Source organism: Trematomus bernacchii, unplaced genomic scaffold, assembly GCF_902827165.1.
Source record: "Trematomus bernacchii unplaced genomic scaffold, fTreBer1.1, whole genome shotgun sequence".
NCBI classification, from domain to species: domain Eukaryota; kingdom Metazoa; phylum Chordata; class Actinopteri; order Perciformes; family Nototheniidae; genus Trematomus; species Trematomus bernacchii.
Window position 1 is genome coordinate 6,261,674 of NW_022987839.1, and position 19,266 is coordinate 6,280,939.

Here is a 19,266-nt window from a genome sequence, read left to right on the forward strand (position 1 = left end):
TGATGAACGTTAAATTACCATATATTCTTTAGGTTTTAGAAAACAAACTCATACCGGATAGCTCAGTGCAATGCATTATGTCTCCATCAGCTGGATGTATTTACTGTCTGTATAGTTTCAGTTCAGTGTTATCCACTTCACGCCTGTCTCTGTGAAAGTACACATTTACACATGAATGTTTGTTTTAATGTAACTGTAAGCTGCATTTATCGTGTGGCGTCGAAGTAACTTCTATCTACCACCAGAGCACACTCTAAATGACTTGTTTTCACCTTTTTACTTTCCTTTTTTTGTATGTCACAGCTTGAAAGCTTTAAAGAAGTAGTTTTACAATTCGAGGAAAAATATGTTTCTCGTCTTGACGTTGAAAACATCAATAAATTAGCTTAGCTTTGCATAATACTGGAAACAGGATGAATCAGTGAGACTACAAGAAGTCACTCTATTGGCTAGAAAGTAAACTTCAATAAAACCACATCTTGTAATTTGTCATTTTATTATTTCATGTCTCAACTTCTTTCTACCACCGCTGCTACCATGATAACTAAAAACAGCTACAAAATGTGTGCATTTTAACGTTTCATCTTGTGTCAATTGCAAGTACACTTGAATGCGTGACATGATGATGGTGTTATAATTTTCAATCCTTGGAGAAGGAGTTTATGAGGTATAATTATCCAGCGGGCCATTAGCCTGCCAGTCAGGGCTCGACGAGGCGAGTCAGCGGGGGCCTTCGGCTGGTTTTTCTCTGCAGGGCGTAATGAGGCTTGTCAGAGCCAAGGGCAGCTTAACTGACATGGGAAACCATGCAGACGATTTATTTCTTTAAAAGATTAACGGTCATAGCTCACAAATCATCTCATTTATAAAGGGGTCTTTGTATAAAAAACACTGTTTAAAAGAGCCCCTTCCCTCACGATATGCGGAGGAAATGACTCAATGTCTCTCTCGAAATACCAGGAATACAAGATACGTCTTTCAAACTTCAGCGCCAAAACAGCCTCAGCAATTAACACGCTTTCCTTCAATCACCTCAAAGGAGATTCAGCTTCTTTTGTCACATATCAGCCTTTGGATGGAGCTGAAACGAAAGGATTGGATTTCGTTTACCAGGATGTCTCTGTGTGTTTTGGATTAGCATATTTTTGCGAGGTCAAGGCTAAACAGGAAGTTTAAGAAGCTGAATTTCTACTTTGTAAACAGGATGTGATGACAACACGCCTGGACCTCTGCTATCAGGGACGAGGCTTCCCATGAGATTAGGAACACATCGTTAAGCTCTTATTAGCTGCATGGCTAAAAGCTACACATCAATAGCAGGTCTGGCTTTGTGCCATACCGTCTCTGTTAACCTGCGACACACTGATGGGTTTAGGATTAGCAGCAGGAATTCTCCTCTAATAGGAAGGAAATGAGCAGCCTGAAGAAGTGAGGAGGCAAAGCGTCCAGATAATTGTTGTGTGTTAGCGAGGGCTCAGAGAGGACGTTGATGGGAGTCGAGGCGTTGATAATTCCTTCAGGTACGAGGCTTCGGGTCGCTGTGATCTCAGTATTTTTATCTTCCTCATTCATATTCCAGACGAGATGCTCACACTGTGTCAATGGGTGATAATTACACAGAGCTGAGAGACTCACTCACACAGCCAGTGTCATGTGACCCAGTCCAGCTCTGCTGATTGGAGGAATGGACACTAACGGCCCACAATCCTCTGCTCTGTTTCATCACAGTCTACTGTTGGCTGATGTCAGATGAAGCTGTGAGCTATAATGTGGGAATCACTTGTTATTTTGTGTTGATGAAGATGAATTGCAGAGCCCATCATCCAATCACAGCAAAGCAACCGTAACTAGGCACGGCAGCCCCCTCAAGCTTTTGAAATTCTCAACAAGATAATGGAAAAAGGTGACAAAGTTTATAGAGTGGATTTTTGTGTTCGTCTGCCCTCAATGTGATATAATGATGCTAACATTAGCATGCCGAGCTAAAGTAGCGCTTCCAAAGGATACCAGGTCATTAGCTAGCTTCAGTTTTTGAGGGGTCCTGCTCTGAAACTGTGTTCTGCTCTTAACTGGATTCATGTGAGTCTATAGATCACATTGTTCCTCTTAAACATGAACATCATTTGAATGAATAAGGAATAAAACTCACCATTACTCAAGTCCTAACAGTCAGGGGGTTTTGCCGCTAGCCTTCCTTGATGAGTAGCTGATGTTCACAAAATGAGGTAGATACGAAACACAATTTGTGATTTTAATGGTTGTTAGTTGGACTTTTCTTGGAGCAGGGTTGTTCCTATGAATGATGCCATCGTCCTTTGTGAATAACTGCTATCATCAACCACAAGGTCCAGCATAAAAATGATATACATTTTGAATGTAAACACAATATCACATTTGATCAGTTAAAACCCCTCGGCCCTGCCTGCTAATGTATTCCTTTGTCTGAAATAATCATTGTTGGAAAATGACTGAATCAGGTTGCACTTTTATTAAGTCAAAGTCAAAGTCAACTTTATTGTCAACCTCAAAATATGTTTGTACACACATAAAGATCGAAATACTGTTTCCCACAGTCCCGAGGTATAAAAAAAACTCACACATTAAAATGCAAGAACACTCAATAATTTACAAAAAAAACACAAAATAACCGTTTACTTCAAGTAACACTTACTTAAAACATGCCAGAATAAAAAAGCTCCCCAGGCAGAGCGACAGTGTTCGTCAGAGTTTTACAGCCACATGCTCAGCAACTTGGCACAATGTATTTCTCCAAGAGACGGAGGTTCATTTAAAGATCACCAAATGGGTTTTTAATGACAGAAAACCACATTTATTTAATCACGATTAAGACGTTGAACTCCTGCATGTCAACAGTGTCAGCTTTCATTTCAGTATTTATACATTACATAAAGAAACTCAGGATGTAGTGTGAGATTTCTTCTCTTTAGTCGGCTCAGGGTTTTAATAAATTTGACCGTGACAGAAATAGAATATGAAGCATCTCATTAGTGTTGGCAGAACATACATGAGTGTGAATAAATGACCTGCTTAATCACAGCTGCTATTTAACACCTTTGAGGAACATTTAACTGTGTTTGCAGGTGGCGACTTTAGAGACAAAGAAAGAGGGATTACGTGAATGGAGGATATAAGAGAAAGTTCAACACCTTCTTAAATCTGGCCTCTCCTCTGGTTATCATATTACAACCTTTTTGCCCTAAAACCGAAATAGTCCATTAACCTTTGAACCTGCAGCCACTGAAGCTCCACTCTGATTCAGGAGAGTCATTAGCCTCTCCATTAATTCTCCACACTCAGCAATTCAAAAAGCCCGTAGACTAAACAGGCATGTCTTCAATTACTGAGAAGCAGTTCATTACAGCAGAGCGAATCACTTCCTCCTAACGCTCGGCTCACAGAGGAAGTCACAATTCAAACACAGCTGTGCAGGTCAAACATGACGAGCCTGAACCGACAGATGATTGGTGACATTTTGATGGCACAGAGACGGACCTGAGCTCTGAGAAAGGTTTCAGCTCACAGATAAAAATGACAAATTGTCGTATGATTGCTTGACCTTTCGTTGCAAAGTGCTGGTGGGAAATGAGGTGCTTAACCTACTCGGTGTCGGACTGAGCATTAGTGTTGGTGTGGATCCTGTCCGCAGAAATCTCATGAGGTAAAAAAGTACAGGTCTTTTATGAGCACCATGTACTTCTTCAAGGAAACCGCCATACAAGGTTTCATTATCCAAGGCTTTATTAAATCTTGTTCAGTTTAACGATGCGTTGATTATGATGGATGTATAATACGTCAGTAAATTAACCTTAGTTGCGGAGAATAAGGGTTACTGTGTTATTTAAAGTGGACCTATCATGCTATATTTGAATAATATAGTATAGGACCATACCTATATAAGGCATATTTATACTTTTTTTTTCCCAAAATACCAAACAGATCATGCATTTTAGCCATGCCTCATTTTGCTCAATTTGAAAAATGTTAGCTCTGTTTTTGCAAGGTTGATTCAGTGAGAACAGCACCACCTACAGGCCTGGCATATGTACTACAGCGTCTCCAGCGCTTTCGAACGGCAATGTCCGTGGCTGTCTCCTACTGATTGGTGGAGTTGGCCCAATAGCCGTAGCGCCACCGTCCTGACGTCAGGACAGTGTTCAAATCTGGATCAGTTTTGATCAGATCCGTTGCAGCCCCTTTTTTAGAGATTTGGGTATGGAGGAAAATAGAGAGGGTTGTGTTTTCTGACACTTGGTGAGTTCCCTGGAACACCGGGGACACATATTCATGTAGAAAAGACGTACAAAAGTGCATTTTCATGATAGGTCCCCTTTAAATATTCAATATTGTGTAGTCATGTTTGCAGTAATTGTCTACTGTAAGTGCAACTCTTATTTCTGTTGTTGCATGATACAGTACTCCACTATCACCATTTTAATTCACTTTTTTTATCAATATTGGGTAACATTTCATCAAATTACTTTAGTAATATGAAGCTCTGCAGCTCTACAGAACATTTGACTATATAATTTTTTAATTGAGGGAACTATTTATTAGCAAGCGTATTATATAAATCATTCGATGAATAATGCCGGTTGAAGATGTGATGGAACTAACCTAACATAATGCGCAATAAGCTGTGCCTGTTTGTGTACTGAAGTAACAAAGGTGTTTGGTTCAGCTGTGATTTGTACTGATCACATTTTGCTTTTTCTAGTCGCCTTGCTTGCCAACGTGTGCAGCAGCTGATGTATTCTCCTGTAGTGAGCTGCTGCTGGAAACAAATGATGCTCAGAGTTTTTGTTCTAGAAGCAGAGTGCTGCATGGACATGTCCTCACCTGTTGTGGAATTGAGGTCAAAGCTTTCACAAGGCTTGTTTTGTTGGTGGATGCAACAACTCCCAGTAGCATCTCACTTCTCTCTGTCTCTCTGTCTCTCTGTCTCTCTGTCTCTCTCTGTCTCTCTGTCTCTCTGTCTCTCTATCTCTCTGTCTCTCTGTCTCTCTGTCTCTCTATCTCTCTGTCTCTCTGTCTCTCTGTCTCTCTCTGTCTCTCTCTGTCTCTCTCTCTCTCTGTCTCTCTCTCTCTCTGTCTCTCTATCTCTCTGTCTCTCTGTGTCTCTCTCTGTCTCTCTATCTCTCTGTCTCTCTGTCTCTGTCTCTCTATCTCTCTGTCTCTCTATCTCTCTGTCTCTGTCTCTCTGTCTCTCTGTCTCTCTGTCTCTCTGTCTCTCTGTCTCTCTATCTCTGTCTCTCTGTCTCTCTGTCTCTCTGTCTCTCTATCTCTCTGTCTCTCTGTCTCTCTGTCTCTCTGTCTCTCTGTCTCTCTCTGTCTCTCTGTCTCTCTGTCTCTCTGTCTCTCTATCTCTCTGTCTCTCTGTCTCTCTGTCTCTCTGTCTCTCTATCTCTCTGTCTCTCTGTCTCTCTGTCTCTCTGTTCTCTGTCTCTCTATCTCTCTGCTCTCTGTCTCTCTATCTCTCTGTCTCTCTGTCTCTCTGTCTCTCTGTCTCTCTGTCTCTGTCTCTGTCTCTCTGTCTCTCTGTCTCTCTGTCTCTCTGTCTCTCTGTCTCTCTATCTCTCTGTCTCTCTGTCTCTGTCTCTCTATCTCTCTGTCTCTCTGTCTCTCTGTCTCTCTGTCTCTCTGTCTCTGTCTCTCTGTCTCTCTATCTCTCTGTCTCTCTGTCTCTCTGTCTCTCTGTCTCTCTGTCTCTCTGTCTCTCTGTCTCTCTATCTCTCTGTCTCTCTGTCTCTCTGTCTCTCTGTCTCTCTATCTCTCTGTCTCTCTGTCTCTCTGTCTCTCTGTCTCTCTGTCTCTCTGTCTCTCTATCTCTCTGTCTCTCTGTCTCTCTATCTCTCTGTCTCTCTGTCTCTCTATCTCTCTGTCTCTCTGTCTCTCTGTCTCTCTATCTCTCTGTCTCTCTATCTCTCTGTCTCTCTGTCTCTCTGTCTCTGTCTCTCTATCTCTCTGTCTCTCTGTCTCTCTGTCTCTCTGTCTCTCTATCTCTCTGTCTCTCTGTCTCTCTATCTCTCTGTCTCTCTGTCTCTCTGTCTCTCTGTCTCTCTGTCTCTCTGTCTCTCTGTCCCTCTTCTTCCCGCTGGTCAGTAATCGATGTTTACATGTGAGGAGGAATAGTTTGCTCAGATCAGCCCGCCCTGTCAGCAGGAGATTGGAGGAGGAGAAACAAGAGTCAGTGGGGACAGGAAAGAGAACATGAGCGACACTGAAAGACAGAAAGAAGTGAGAGACAGACAGGTGGAGAGAGACAGACAGGAGGAGGACAGTATAGACACAGAGAGGGAAAGAAGCAGAGGAGGAAATGACATGAAGGAGAAACTAGCTTTGAATGGAGAACGTGGCCTGAGGCAGAACTAAATGCATAAAGAGTTAGTGAAGAGCAGGAAATTATATGATTACCAAGTATGTGAAGCAGGTTATTAAAAATGAATCATTGACCAAATGTATATGTGGGCAATTTCCTTTTTCATAGGACAGTATTGCTGCAGTGTTTTATGAAAGGACTTCAACCACACTATTATATAAAACCCTTAGACCGGTCAGTCGGGAGCAATAAAGGAACAGATATAAAACTATTATAAAAACAATTAAAACATTTTTTTTAAAGAAATGTTTACAAGAAATATCAATAAACAAAAAAAGAAGTACAGTAAGAATATGATAAACTACTTTGAAAAATGACAGATTTGAACAGTACGGAGTATGAGACATGGCTCACATGTTGTCCACTGATCTGTGGTCAGTTCTCTTTCCCTTTAGCAGCTTCACTTCTTGTTCATGTCCAAATCCATCAAGTGTTCTCAGTAATCTGTAGACAGTCCCTCTCCTAATAGTGGGTTTATTCTCCTCACCATTTCTCTCTTTCAGCAGAGTTTTGTTCCAGATGAGAGCAGCTGTCAGTCACAGCTGACGGTCAGAGATGCTGAGAGGTTGTTAGCACTCTGAAGCCCCCCATTGTGAAGCTCAGGGTCTAATATCACGCTCCATAACACTCCGCAGGGATCCCCAGCTGGACACAAACCCAGAAAATCAGTCAGTCAAACAGCTGCTTACCCGCTCAGTCGTTTATTCGCTCCTGCGGCGAAACTCAGGGCTGATGTCATGCACCAAAACGCCCTCACTGCCCGCAGCCATAAACACTGAGAGCCAGTTCATCAGTCAGGAGAACAATGACATCATACCAACGTCAAGACAAGTCGCTCTGTTTCACATAAGGCAGGGCTACAGTGCGAAGCTAGCCAACTAAAACATACTCTCTTAGGATTGTTTATAACCGCATGTTGACAATGCTTTGAGAGCACAGAGCAGTTATGTTAAAGAGGTTCTATTAGCCCTTTCCTGTTGTGTGTTATTTAGGTTTTAGTGCATGTAAATGGTCTGCAAAGGCTAACATCCCTGTGTTCGACTGACACACCTCCATTGGACTTCTTTGTTTACTTCCAGTGACATCACTATGTAACTCTCGCGCTTCTATCGGCTAGAGCTCCAACACATTGTACGTGATAGGCTAAGAGGCGGGACATCTCTAAGTGGTTGACCAATCACAACAGAGCCAGCCAGCTAACAAACCAGGCAGTATAACTTCTGGTTTTAATTTTCACAACATTAATCAGTTTGAGTTAATACAAATAGCTAAAATACTAACGAGGGAAACCTCCAGAGTGTTCAGGTCGTACTGGACTTTAATACTACACAACAAACACAATAAGAAAGGGCAAACACATTTTACATTATAATAAATGATGCAGCACATTTTAAGGTACTTGTACTTACTGGAGCATTTACACGTTATCCTATACTTCTACTCCAATACAAGACACGAGTACTGTGTTTTTTTTATTTGATGTCTTTAGTTTTATTTTTTTAGATTGAACACAGAAATGAATATGTAATATCTATGATGAAGATAAATGAGAAATATGTTGCATGGTAAGTTTCCCACTAGAATATAGAGTAATTATAGTTAGTTCAACCTTTACCAGCTGCAGCCTTACAGTGATGAACACATCTTCATTTCATTTAAAGGGGTCCTATCATGCAAAATGCACTTTTGTACGTCTTTTATACATGAATATGTGTCCCCGGTGTTCCAGGGAACTCACCAAGTGTCAGAAAACACAACCCTCTCTATTTTCCTCCATACCCAAATCTCTAAAAAAGGGGCTGCAACGGATCTGATAAAAACTGATCCAGATTTGAACACTGTCCTGACGTCAGGACGGTGGCGCTACGGCTATTGGGCCAACTCCACCAATCAGGAGGAGACAGCTACGGCCATTGCCGTTCGAAAGCGCTGGAGACGCTGTAGTACATATGCCAGGCCAGTAGATGGTGCTGTTCTCACTGAATCTGCCCTTGCAAAAACAGAGCTAAAAAATGTCAAATTGAGCAAAATGAGGCATGGCTAAAATGCATGATCTGTTTGGTATTTTGAAAAAAAAAAAGTATAAATATGCCTTATATAGGTATGGTCCTACACTATATTATTAAAATATAGCATGATAGGTCCACTTTAATGGAACTTCCACTTAAGTCAAATGGTGTCTTTGTGTTTGGTAAGGTTTCATCCTAACATTGAGAAACATGTTTTTATTCTGTGAAGTGTTGGATTACCTTGCCTCAGTTTCAGAGCATCTGTCAATAAACAAGATGTTTGTTTGAATCTTTAATCATTCTGAAAGAGAGAGCTACTCAACACAAACCCCGATTAAGTCAAAGTTTATTCTCTGGTCCAAAACACACACAAAAAACTTATAATATACCTAAATAGTGACGATGAGGAAGAAGGAGCTGTTGGACTTTCTGTTTTGTTTGCAGACACACACTTTGTCTCGTTTAAGACTCAATTCAGTATACCATTTCCTTTAACGCCACGATAAAAGGGAAGAAATCAAACAGAGATAAGCCTTAAGATCAACATGACATTTCAACCAAAAGGTATTTACCGGAGTCTCTGTCACCACGTCTGATCTGAGATAAACAGTTATTGTAAATCCTTTATATATTTGAGAAGCTTAAGCAGCTCTGATGTCTCTTATCTTAAAGTCGTTCCACTTCTGAGGCTGTGAGTGTGTCAGGGAGATAAACCAAACACAGCTCAGATGAATCACACTATTTTCATGTATATTTTTTGCTGCTGTCTGACATTGCGTGAACAAATCTCATCTGAGATCTGAAGCAAAACTTTTACAAAGAAAGCAAGAACATTTCCATTTCTGAAGCTTTTCAATTTAAATCAGATTCACCTCTAGAAGCGAGAATATTTCATGCTTTATTCAGACGTTTTTCCTAAAAAAGGCGGTCTGAATAAATTCAAGTTATAAATAGTCCTTTGAGAGTAATGCAAAATGCCTGGTTGTGCAGTTTACTTTTGTCTCAAAGTACCTTTCTCTGCCCTTATCGTCAGCTCCATCACGAAAAACTGACTATCTATTTTTTGTCTAAAGGATGTTTAAATGATGTACAAATGAAATATTGTACATATATCGGAAACAGGCAACCCTCCACACACAGAGGCGAAAGAGCTCAGTCTACTACAATAATTTCCAGCACTATAATTTACTTTATTTTGTATAACGTTTGACATGAGTCTGACTGTGTGTGTGTGTGTGTGTGTGTGTGTGTGTGTGTGTGTGTGTGTGTGTGTGTGTGTGTGTGTGTGTGTGTGTGTGTGTGTGTGTGTGTGTGTGTGTGTGTGTCTGTGTGTGTGGCCTAGCATTACTATTCTTGTGGGGACCTAAATCTGTTTACACAGTCACGTGTGGGGACTCGCCACCCTTATGGGGACATAATGGAGGTCCCCATGAGGGGAATCATTAATTTTAGGGTGCAGACTTGGTTAAGGTTAGGGTAAGGGTAACGTTAAGGGTAAGGGTTAGGGTTAGGCATGTGTTGGTTATGGTTAAGGTTAGGATAAGTCTCCAGGAAATGCATGTAAGTCAATGTAATGTCCCCTGAAGTGATGTATACATGGAATGTGTGTGTGTGTGTGTGTGTGTGTGTGTGTGTGTGTGGTGTGTGTGTGTGTGTGTGTGTGTGGTGTGTGTGTGTGTGTGTGTGTGTGTAGATGGCTGCCTCTTTGTCTGCCAGTGTCAACTAATGATCAGATTCTTGTCAGGAAGGGTTTTCCTCCAGAATAATTTCATCTTCCTCTGAGTGACTCTGACTGTTCATCCTGCCGTCTGCACACCATGTTTAGCTGCCAATACTCTGGGTAATTGAGCAATTTGGAGAAAAGCTCTTCACCTCATATTCCGAATTTCTTCGTCTTCTATTCCGAATTTCATATTTTTCTTCTGGCCCAGTAACAACCAAACCCATCTACCTTCAATAACATCAAATGAGATAAAAAAACATCCAAGTTAATCCAAATTAAACGCATGTGTCATTAGTAATAACCATTCCACTGTCTCTCTCTGGACTGAAGGTTGGACTCGCATCCAGCCAATAGTCACAGTAGTAATTATGATCTGCATGATGATCATTTCCTCACCAGTCGAGCTGCTGCTCTCCAACAACGGATGATTTTGGGTCTGATGAATTTCCTCCCTGTTACACCGTTAATGAAGGTTGAAATGCTATTTCCAGGTTTAATGAAAGCCTATTTCCCTCTAGTCCTAAAATGAGGTCATAAATGGATAAAAAAAAGCGGAGTTCAGGTGCAAACAATGTACAAATAACTGGTACTAAGCAATGATTTGATTACGTTGCTTCACAATTTCAATTCTAAATTATATTTTCAAATATTGCGTGTTGCAGTGTAGGTACCTATAAAAAAAATGCATGAAATCCCCCTTTATGCTAGTAACATGACATGTGAGATCCTAATCCTTAATCATTTCTCATGAAAGCACTTCAAAGACAAAATTAAACACTGATGCATTAGAAACATTTGGCTCATGGTAATTAAAAAGGGAGTTTAGAGAAAGCACAGTGAGGGTTTCTGAGAAAAATGAAAAAAGTAAAGTAGTGGAAAACTAATTTCCTCTGCTAAATATTGAAATAAGATGGATTAGCGATATCTTCTTTGAAACGTTCCTAATTACACCGTTAAATGTCATAATCAAAGAGAGTTATTTCTGTTTGGTTTGTTCTCGTTCTCGATGGTGTGAGGATTACATTGTGAGATCTTCCTTTGATGAGATTGTGGTGAATAGTCTTTACTCGTGTGGATGTGAAAGCTGCCGTCTGCTGGTGTGAACGCGCGAACAGCTAGGATCAGTGCAGCTGCTCTCTGTGTTTCTCTGACATCAGAGTTTAAAGAATAAGTTCACTTTTAATGCCATTCAGATCTCATTTCTCTTCTGGCTTGGTTTCATAAATCCAGGATTATAAAAACACCCTCAGGCCGTTATTGAACCAGGTGTGTAAAAAACCCTGACAGAAACATTCATATTTATAACATAACATAACATAACTCAGACGCACCCAGAGATTTGGTAATTTTCACCAACATATATCACTTTTCTTGTATGCAAACAGAAAAAGAAAGATTTAAATAGGCCCTGTTATGATTTTGGGTCGTGTGTGATATAGGTTTTTGTGCATGTAAATGGTCTGCAAAGGGTAAAATCCCAAAGTTCCCTCCAGAGGGAGTTTCCTTCAAACACACTGAAAACGCCCACCATTGGACTCCTTTGTTTAATTCCGTAACATAGTGACATCACTACGTACAACTTCTATTGGCTAGCGTTCCAACACATTGTACGTGACAGGCTAAGGGGCGGGACAATCTTCAAGCAGTTGAGCAATCACAACAGAGCCGGCCAGCTAACCAATCACAGCAGACTGGGCTCTGGTTTCAGACAGAGGGTGAAAAGAGGTGCTGCAGCACAGGCAGTATGAGAAAAATAAAGAGCTTTGTGAACATTAAAGCATGGAGACATGTCCCAGTAGAGACACTACATAAGAGAAATAGCCTGAAAATGAGCATAATATTATGTCCTCTTTAAAAAACAAATATTACAATTTTGATTTGCTACTTTTAGTTAAAGGTGGGGTAGGTAAGTTTGAGAAACCGGCTCGAGATACACTTTTTGTTATATTCCATGGAATGCTCTTAACATCCCGATAGCAATGAATATCTTAAGTGCTTTGACAAAAAATCCATCAAAAAATGGCATCTGTGGAAGCCGTAGTGCTGTAAAAAGCACGACCAATCATTTGAGCCGGCCCGGCTAAAATAACTGGATGGCCTACCTGCCTGTCAGCCTTCCATCTGTGCACAAACTTATCTCGTGCCCTCATTGGTCATCTGCGCGTTCGTGTGTGTTGGAGGAGGGGCTCTGTGAGGAAGTGGCAGATTGTTTCCGGTTGTGTATTTTCAAATTCTAGCACACTCGAGCTGGTTTCTCCAAAATGACCTACCCCACCTTTAAGTATTAAAATATTTTTAAATGAACATTTTAGTGTTGAAGACTTTGTTCCAAAAAAACAAAACAACTGAGTGTAGCAAGAGCTAATTAATTAAAAAAAATAAAACAACATATTTATACTTAAAGACACTCTTGAAATATTTCTTCTTGTATATCTCAAATAATGCAGGAACAGTGCTTTGTGTCCGGCCATAACGGCTAACATCGTGATTGAGTGCCTGTCAGACTCCACTTAGATTGCCTTAAAACCTGTGTGCCATCATCCTCCCCTCTGACTGTCAGCCTCCCACTGTTCCTTCTCTCCCTGGGAGCTCTAACATGTCACTGTATGTTTGGCAGCCTGTAGTTAGTATCACTTTGCACCTGCTGCATTTAAGGTGGTGTGAAAACCACTCTGGCAATCCAATGTGTGTTTTAAGAGCTCCCCTGACTGTTAATGTTTCTCTGCAAAGGACATAAAAGCCAGTGTGACTTCAACACTTCTGTGTGTTACAACAGTTTAGAAAGTGTGGAGGAATCACAGGGTTAGAAAGCAAACCAGCACACAAACAGGACACAATTCATCCTGGGCATAAAGTGATTTAATAGTGTTTTATCATGTGTTTTGTGGGAAAAAAGTGGGAACTTTTTACACAATTTTATCAAAATTGCACACCGTGAATGTCTGGATTTCCATATTAGTGTGTCTCCTAATGAAGGCTAAATGTTATTGAATTGGGTTATTTGTCACATGAGAATCCTATGTAACCATTGATTCTTCCAACTGTCCTTTAGATAAGAGTATGAAAGCTGTCAGATTCTCTCAGTCTTCAGACACAAACTCCAGACTGATTTGTCGCAGTTATTTTGTTTCTTACAACAATATAAACTTCAATCAGCTTTTTCTGTGTTTCTATTGTGTTATGTTCCTGAGTGCGGAGGTAACGGATTCACGACCCATGAAGTGAGAGCAGGAGGAGGCTAATGGAACAGAGGGTAGTTTGAAAAGCAGTTCAGGATGTCAGCCCTTTATATTGGCAGCCTAGAGGGAGGCCTACTGCTGGACTGATCTCAACCAAACAAAAACATATTTCTTCAGATCCTATCTACAGCACTGCTACTTCACAACCTTTTCCTCCACATACAGTTACAGTGGACCTCCTAAAAATGGAAATACAGCACGTGGAAGAGTTGATTTCTCTTTGAAAATGTTTGATTTCTGCACCTCTTTTCTGGCTGCCAGCAGCTTGACCTCTGAAACTCTGAGAGTCTTTTCTGTTTCAGCCAACTGGCCGGCCTCACACAGCCTGCAGCTGCTGCGGGAACACAGAGCAAGGAAAACACACATTTGAGCCCATTTCTTTTTTGGCTTTCTCTCAATGGCCGAGGACACATCACACAACTAATTTCCTTTTTATTTAGTTAAGTCTTTTGAAGAGTTCTTGCCTTAAGTAGACAATTAAAAACACGTTAGCCACAGCAAAGCGATTATTTACTTTTTTTATGCCTAATTTGAATATTTGTTGTATATCTGTCATCAAAATAAACAGCTATCACACATTAGATCTTCAACTTTTTTATGAATTATTAACTTCATTCTCATACATTTTCTTCAACTCATAGATGGCCCACATAAACATCAAGAAACCTTTGTTTAAATAAATTAAATAATTCAATTTGAAAAGCTTCAGTTTACTCCATTATCTATAATAACTATAAACTGATGAGTCATTTATCCCTTTATAGTCAAATCCTAAACAATATGTGCTCAATCGAACACAACTTGACACTGTAAATAAAGAAAAGAATAAAGATTACATGTACAAATGTCCTCCTCAATACTCAGGGAAGATTCTGATATGATTAATGACATACAGAATATTAAAGATGACACTAAAGGATTCAGACCAACGAAAAAAATTCAGTTTCTTATCAATGATTATCCAACTTAAACCGAATATCTAACACATCTGCAGTCAATTGGTTTCCTCAGACATCTGTTTGTTAAAATATTCAGCTCTTTCTCATTATGAATATTGCCAAATTGTAATGTATCACACAGATGTGTTTGAAAATCAGGGAGATGCTCCGTCTACAGATGAACGATGCAATCATAATTATGTGTTGTCCAGATATCACTCTCATCATATCAGAGTAAGCTGCTTTCCCTTCTTAAAAAGGCATGTTTATTTAACTGTAAGGAGTAAACTGCTTTTGCTCATTTAGTGAGGTTCATTTGGTAAAGTGAGAGTAAAGTCATTTAGACTGTGGTGCTACTGATTACGAAACAGAAACACTTTCAAAGTTAATTTCCTCTTCTCAGAGAACTGCAGGTGGGTTTAAAGGTTGAGAACTAAATCCAGAGACAGCTTAGCAAACAAGGTTAGACACTCGGCGTGCTTTTTCCGAGCGCCCCGTCTTTTTAGTGCTGAAAATAAATGAACTTTTCAGAAAAGTGCCAATGACGTGACTGTAATTGCAAGAGAAGCTTGTTTTTGGCCGTGTTTGTCAGATGGTAACTCAATCCCAATCTCAATCTTTATTTATTAATATAGCACATTTAAAACAACCTCGGTTGACCCAAGCGCTGTACAGGGAACACATACATAATAACACAATAGGAGTAAAATAATAAAACAATAATTAAAAACAAGATAAAAAGCACTATAACTCGAGACATATAAAAACACATACAAATATCAAAATGTCATGCTCAACTAGTATGGTGCAAAGAGGTGCGTTTTTTTGGCTGTGATTTCAATAGACTGAGCAGATCGGATAAGTACTGGGAGGCTGTAACTCTTATAACAAAGACTGAAAGCTGCATTTGTTTAGGCAGAACAACCTGCACACACTGAGTGAGGCTGCCAGTGAGTGTGTGACTTTTATCTCTGGACGTGGATCGTCCTCCTTGCTCTACAGCTTTCAGATTGAGCAGTGAAGCTAATTATTACAAACAGTGAGAGCAAACATCTTCTGGTTGGTGTACATAGTGAACAAAACAGTGCTGTGCACCGTCAAAAGTGCTAAAGTCAGTCATGTTTCATGTTGTTATTGGTCATTCTTGTATTGTCTTTCACTTCCTGATTTGTTTTGTCACTCACTTGTTACGTCTCATTTCAGGTTCCTTGACTCTTTTCCCTAGTGTGTTTCTCCCGCGCTCGTCAGCACCAGCCCCGCCCCTGATTGTTTTCACCTGTTCCCAGTTATCTCCTGTTTATATTCCCCAGTTTCCCTCTGTTTGTTATCAGTTCGTCTTGTCCTGTCCTCATGCCAGAACTCTGCTCATCAGCATTTGCTTATCTTGTAACATGCCTGATCCATGCTCCTGAAAACCTTTTGTAAGTTTTGTTCCTCACGTTGTGAGCGTTTTTTGTTGTGCCTTATTGAAGCTCTTTATTTTTGTCACCTCGCAAAGAGTGTCGTTTTCTTTTTGTATATCCTTTTTTTGCAAAATAAAGTATATTGCTTATACTTTACCTCTGGCTCCCGGGTCGTGCATGAGAGTCCTTTTTCCCTTGTGAATCCAAGTTTGTAACAAACAGTGTCACATAAATATGTAGTAAGTAACACAAACTATATATCTTTATAAAGTCTGGATGTTTGTTTGACCTACAGTATGCAATGCCATTTCCTCCAACTGTTGACTCTCACGCTCTTCATAACCACCACTTGTTCTGAGTGTCTAATAATGTCGCGGATGGATTTATAGGAGGAGAACCTGAGCTGTGACACGTCGACATGTCCTCCGTAAAACAAGGTCTAAAAGATAGTAATTCCAGAAATCAGTAAGCATTAAACTGCATTTCTTACCAAGAGGTATCGGGCAATACAAATGTACTATCAAGTGATCATATGACCACAACTCACTCAATGATCAGACGCTAGAATCTCCCCAACAAGCTCTGTTTACTCTTTCTTGATATCCAAGCCCAGTGCGCAGACACTGTGAATTAAATGTATTTCCACTGCTTGTTTCTGTGATCTAATCTTTTCTGTAACGTATCAAATCTCATGACCTTAACCAGTACTTTGTAAATCAAAGCTTCCCCCTCAGGTAGGCTCTCATTTATCCACCTGTCAAACGTATACCTTGCCACTGATGCATTTTCTCATGGCTTCACTCTTGATAAAGTTGTCCTATTGAGACAAATATCGTATCAAAGCACAGTTCATTTAGCGACGAGCTAAAACTGTTTTCTCTTTGAAATGAAACTATTGTTAACTCCACTGTAGCTCATGTCTGCCTGGAGATTTGATCAAACCTTTGAGAGGCAGCGGCACGTTATCATCCTCTAACAAAACAGAAAAAGCACCTCCTGCTTTCTCTCAGGAGGTCAAGCTGAAGATGTTGAGATGGTTTCCCCAATATTAAAAAATGCACATATCAAGAAGGGGCATTGTTTTGTACCCTACTACGAAGTATTTCATTAAACTGAAGGTTTGTTTGGGAAGTAAGGGGAAGCTTTGACAACAAAGCAGACATACAAATCTACATTAATCATTTAAAAATGAGTATGATATGTCCTCTTTAAGGAACAGGTTATCTTCCTCTAACAAAATAGAAAAAGCTCCATTCTACTTTCCTCAGGAGGTAAAGCTGAAGATGTTGAGATGATTTTTGCAACAATGAAATCCACAAATCAAAGGGTGGCATTGCTTTGTACCTCACTATGAAGTATTTTACTAAACTGATATCAAAGCCGACAGAAAAACCTACATTAACTAGCATTTCCCTTTTTCTTAAAATCTCTCACCCGTCTGATTTGAACATCAAACAGCCAGCTGGTTTCTCAGTGTGTGGTGTGTCTGCAGGCCACCGATGTGTGTGTGTGTGTGTGTGTGTGATCCTGTGATCCTGTGATCCTGTGTTTCTCGCTGACTCTGGCTGCAGTGTTATCTGATTCCCTGCTGTGTTTGCTCTCAGTAGGTTTCATTATCAGATTCCCCCGCAGACTCTCTCTGCACGTCTTCCCTTCCCTCTCTCCTCTTTCTTTTAACCAACAAATACAAAGAGCTTTTCTCCCATGTGGGGGTCACAGATACCCCCCCCCTTGGTTGGTGATTGGCTAATGGTTACACAAGCCGAAAAAACATTATGACATCAAAATCTGATCAGCTCGTTTTCAGACAGGTTTTTATATAAATGGATCAGGACAAGAAGAGAGAGAATCTTTTATCCTGAAACTTTCAGAATCTCTTCACACAGAGGGGACACATGTTGATGTAGAAGAGACATGAAAAAGTGGATATTGCATAATAGGTGACCTTTAAGTTTTTGTGGGCAGTCCCCAAAGGAGCAATTTTAAGTGTCTTACGAAAGGACACAACAATATGCTGACCGCAGTTGGCAGGGGCGGACTGGCCATCGGGATGTTCGGGACGAATCCCGATGGGCCGGTACTGAAGTGGGCCGGACGATGTGGGCCGGTTGGATAAATCACTAGCATATGATGAAACCCCATAATTGACGTAGAGCTGTTGAGGGCTGGACCGTTAACCATTACCTGAAGTGTGGTGCTGTTTTGACCCTTTTCATAGGCGTTACAACAACATCGTGTTTTATGGCGAGTGATGCGTTTCCATGGAAACGGCATATGGTGAGATGTCGGATTTGACGTAGAGCTGTTGAGGCATGGACCGGTGATATACAGGTGAAGATTGTGGGGCGACCGGACCGTGTCCATTGGAGCTACAGCGACATCGTGTTTTATGGTGAGGGATGCATTTCCATGGCAACAGCCTATGGTGAGATCTCAAATTTGGCGTAAAGCTGTTGAGGCATGGACCGGTGATATACAAGCGAAGTATGGGGGACGATCGGACCGTGTCCATTGGAGTTACAGCGACATTGTGTTTTATGGCGAGGGATGCGTTTCCATGGAAACGGCATATGATGACACCCAGGACCATTAACCATTATCTGAAGTCTGCTGCTTTGAGCATGTCAGTTGGAGTTATGATGTCATCGTGTTCCATGACACAGGTGTTTATATTTGAGCTAACGACGTGTCCAGAGATCGAAGGTTTCCATGGTGATCAGTGAGAGGAGAGCCTTTTCATTGTTCTGAATGAGAGATAAACCTCTTACATGTGAACGTTTTGTTGAAGAACCGTAACAGATATCGGTGAAATTTCAACACGTGAAGCATTTGAAGGAAGTTGAGCATCTGAAGTGTGCTTTTTGTGTACTTTCGGGTTAATAATGTGGCCTTTTTGGCAGATTAACTAAAGGTGTGCGGCTAATGCTGTGAGTAAAGATCAGCTTGAATTTACAATTGGCTTTAATGGAGACATGTTGAAAGTTTTTGTCACTTCAAATTTTTTTCATTTTTCTAGCTACGAGATGTTTTCCTACATTTGTCATGACAAATTATGTTTCAGGAGTGTAGGGTTTGGGAATTATGGCAGGTTTTAAAAAAAAATATGAAGGCGAATTTCAAGCTGTCCTCCACTCTAGCTATGAGATCACACACCTTAACGAGCTGCTCAATACACACTAATGTTAAAACCTGAAGAAGGCCTCTTTACCAAGGTCTGAACAATGTTTAATATTTCTAAAAGTATGAATAAGATTTAAAAGTTGTTTAACACGAATAATGTCAGAAAGATGTGTAACATTTTAAAGTTGGAATGAGGTCTCTGAGTGAAAGTATGAAGGGGCAGTTTGCAGTTGAAGTTGCATGAAGATTGTTGAAGTCTGAAGAGTTTCTCCATTGACTTCCATGTTAAACATTTGATGAATTATGGGATGTATCTCTGGAATTATGAAAGTTATGAATGAGAAAAGTAATAGCCATTGATTCCCGACCGAGCTGAACGTTTTGATGTTTGAACGGAGTTTCTGCGATGTGGAATGTGGGAGAAGAAGAAGCGCAAA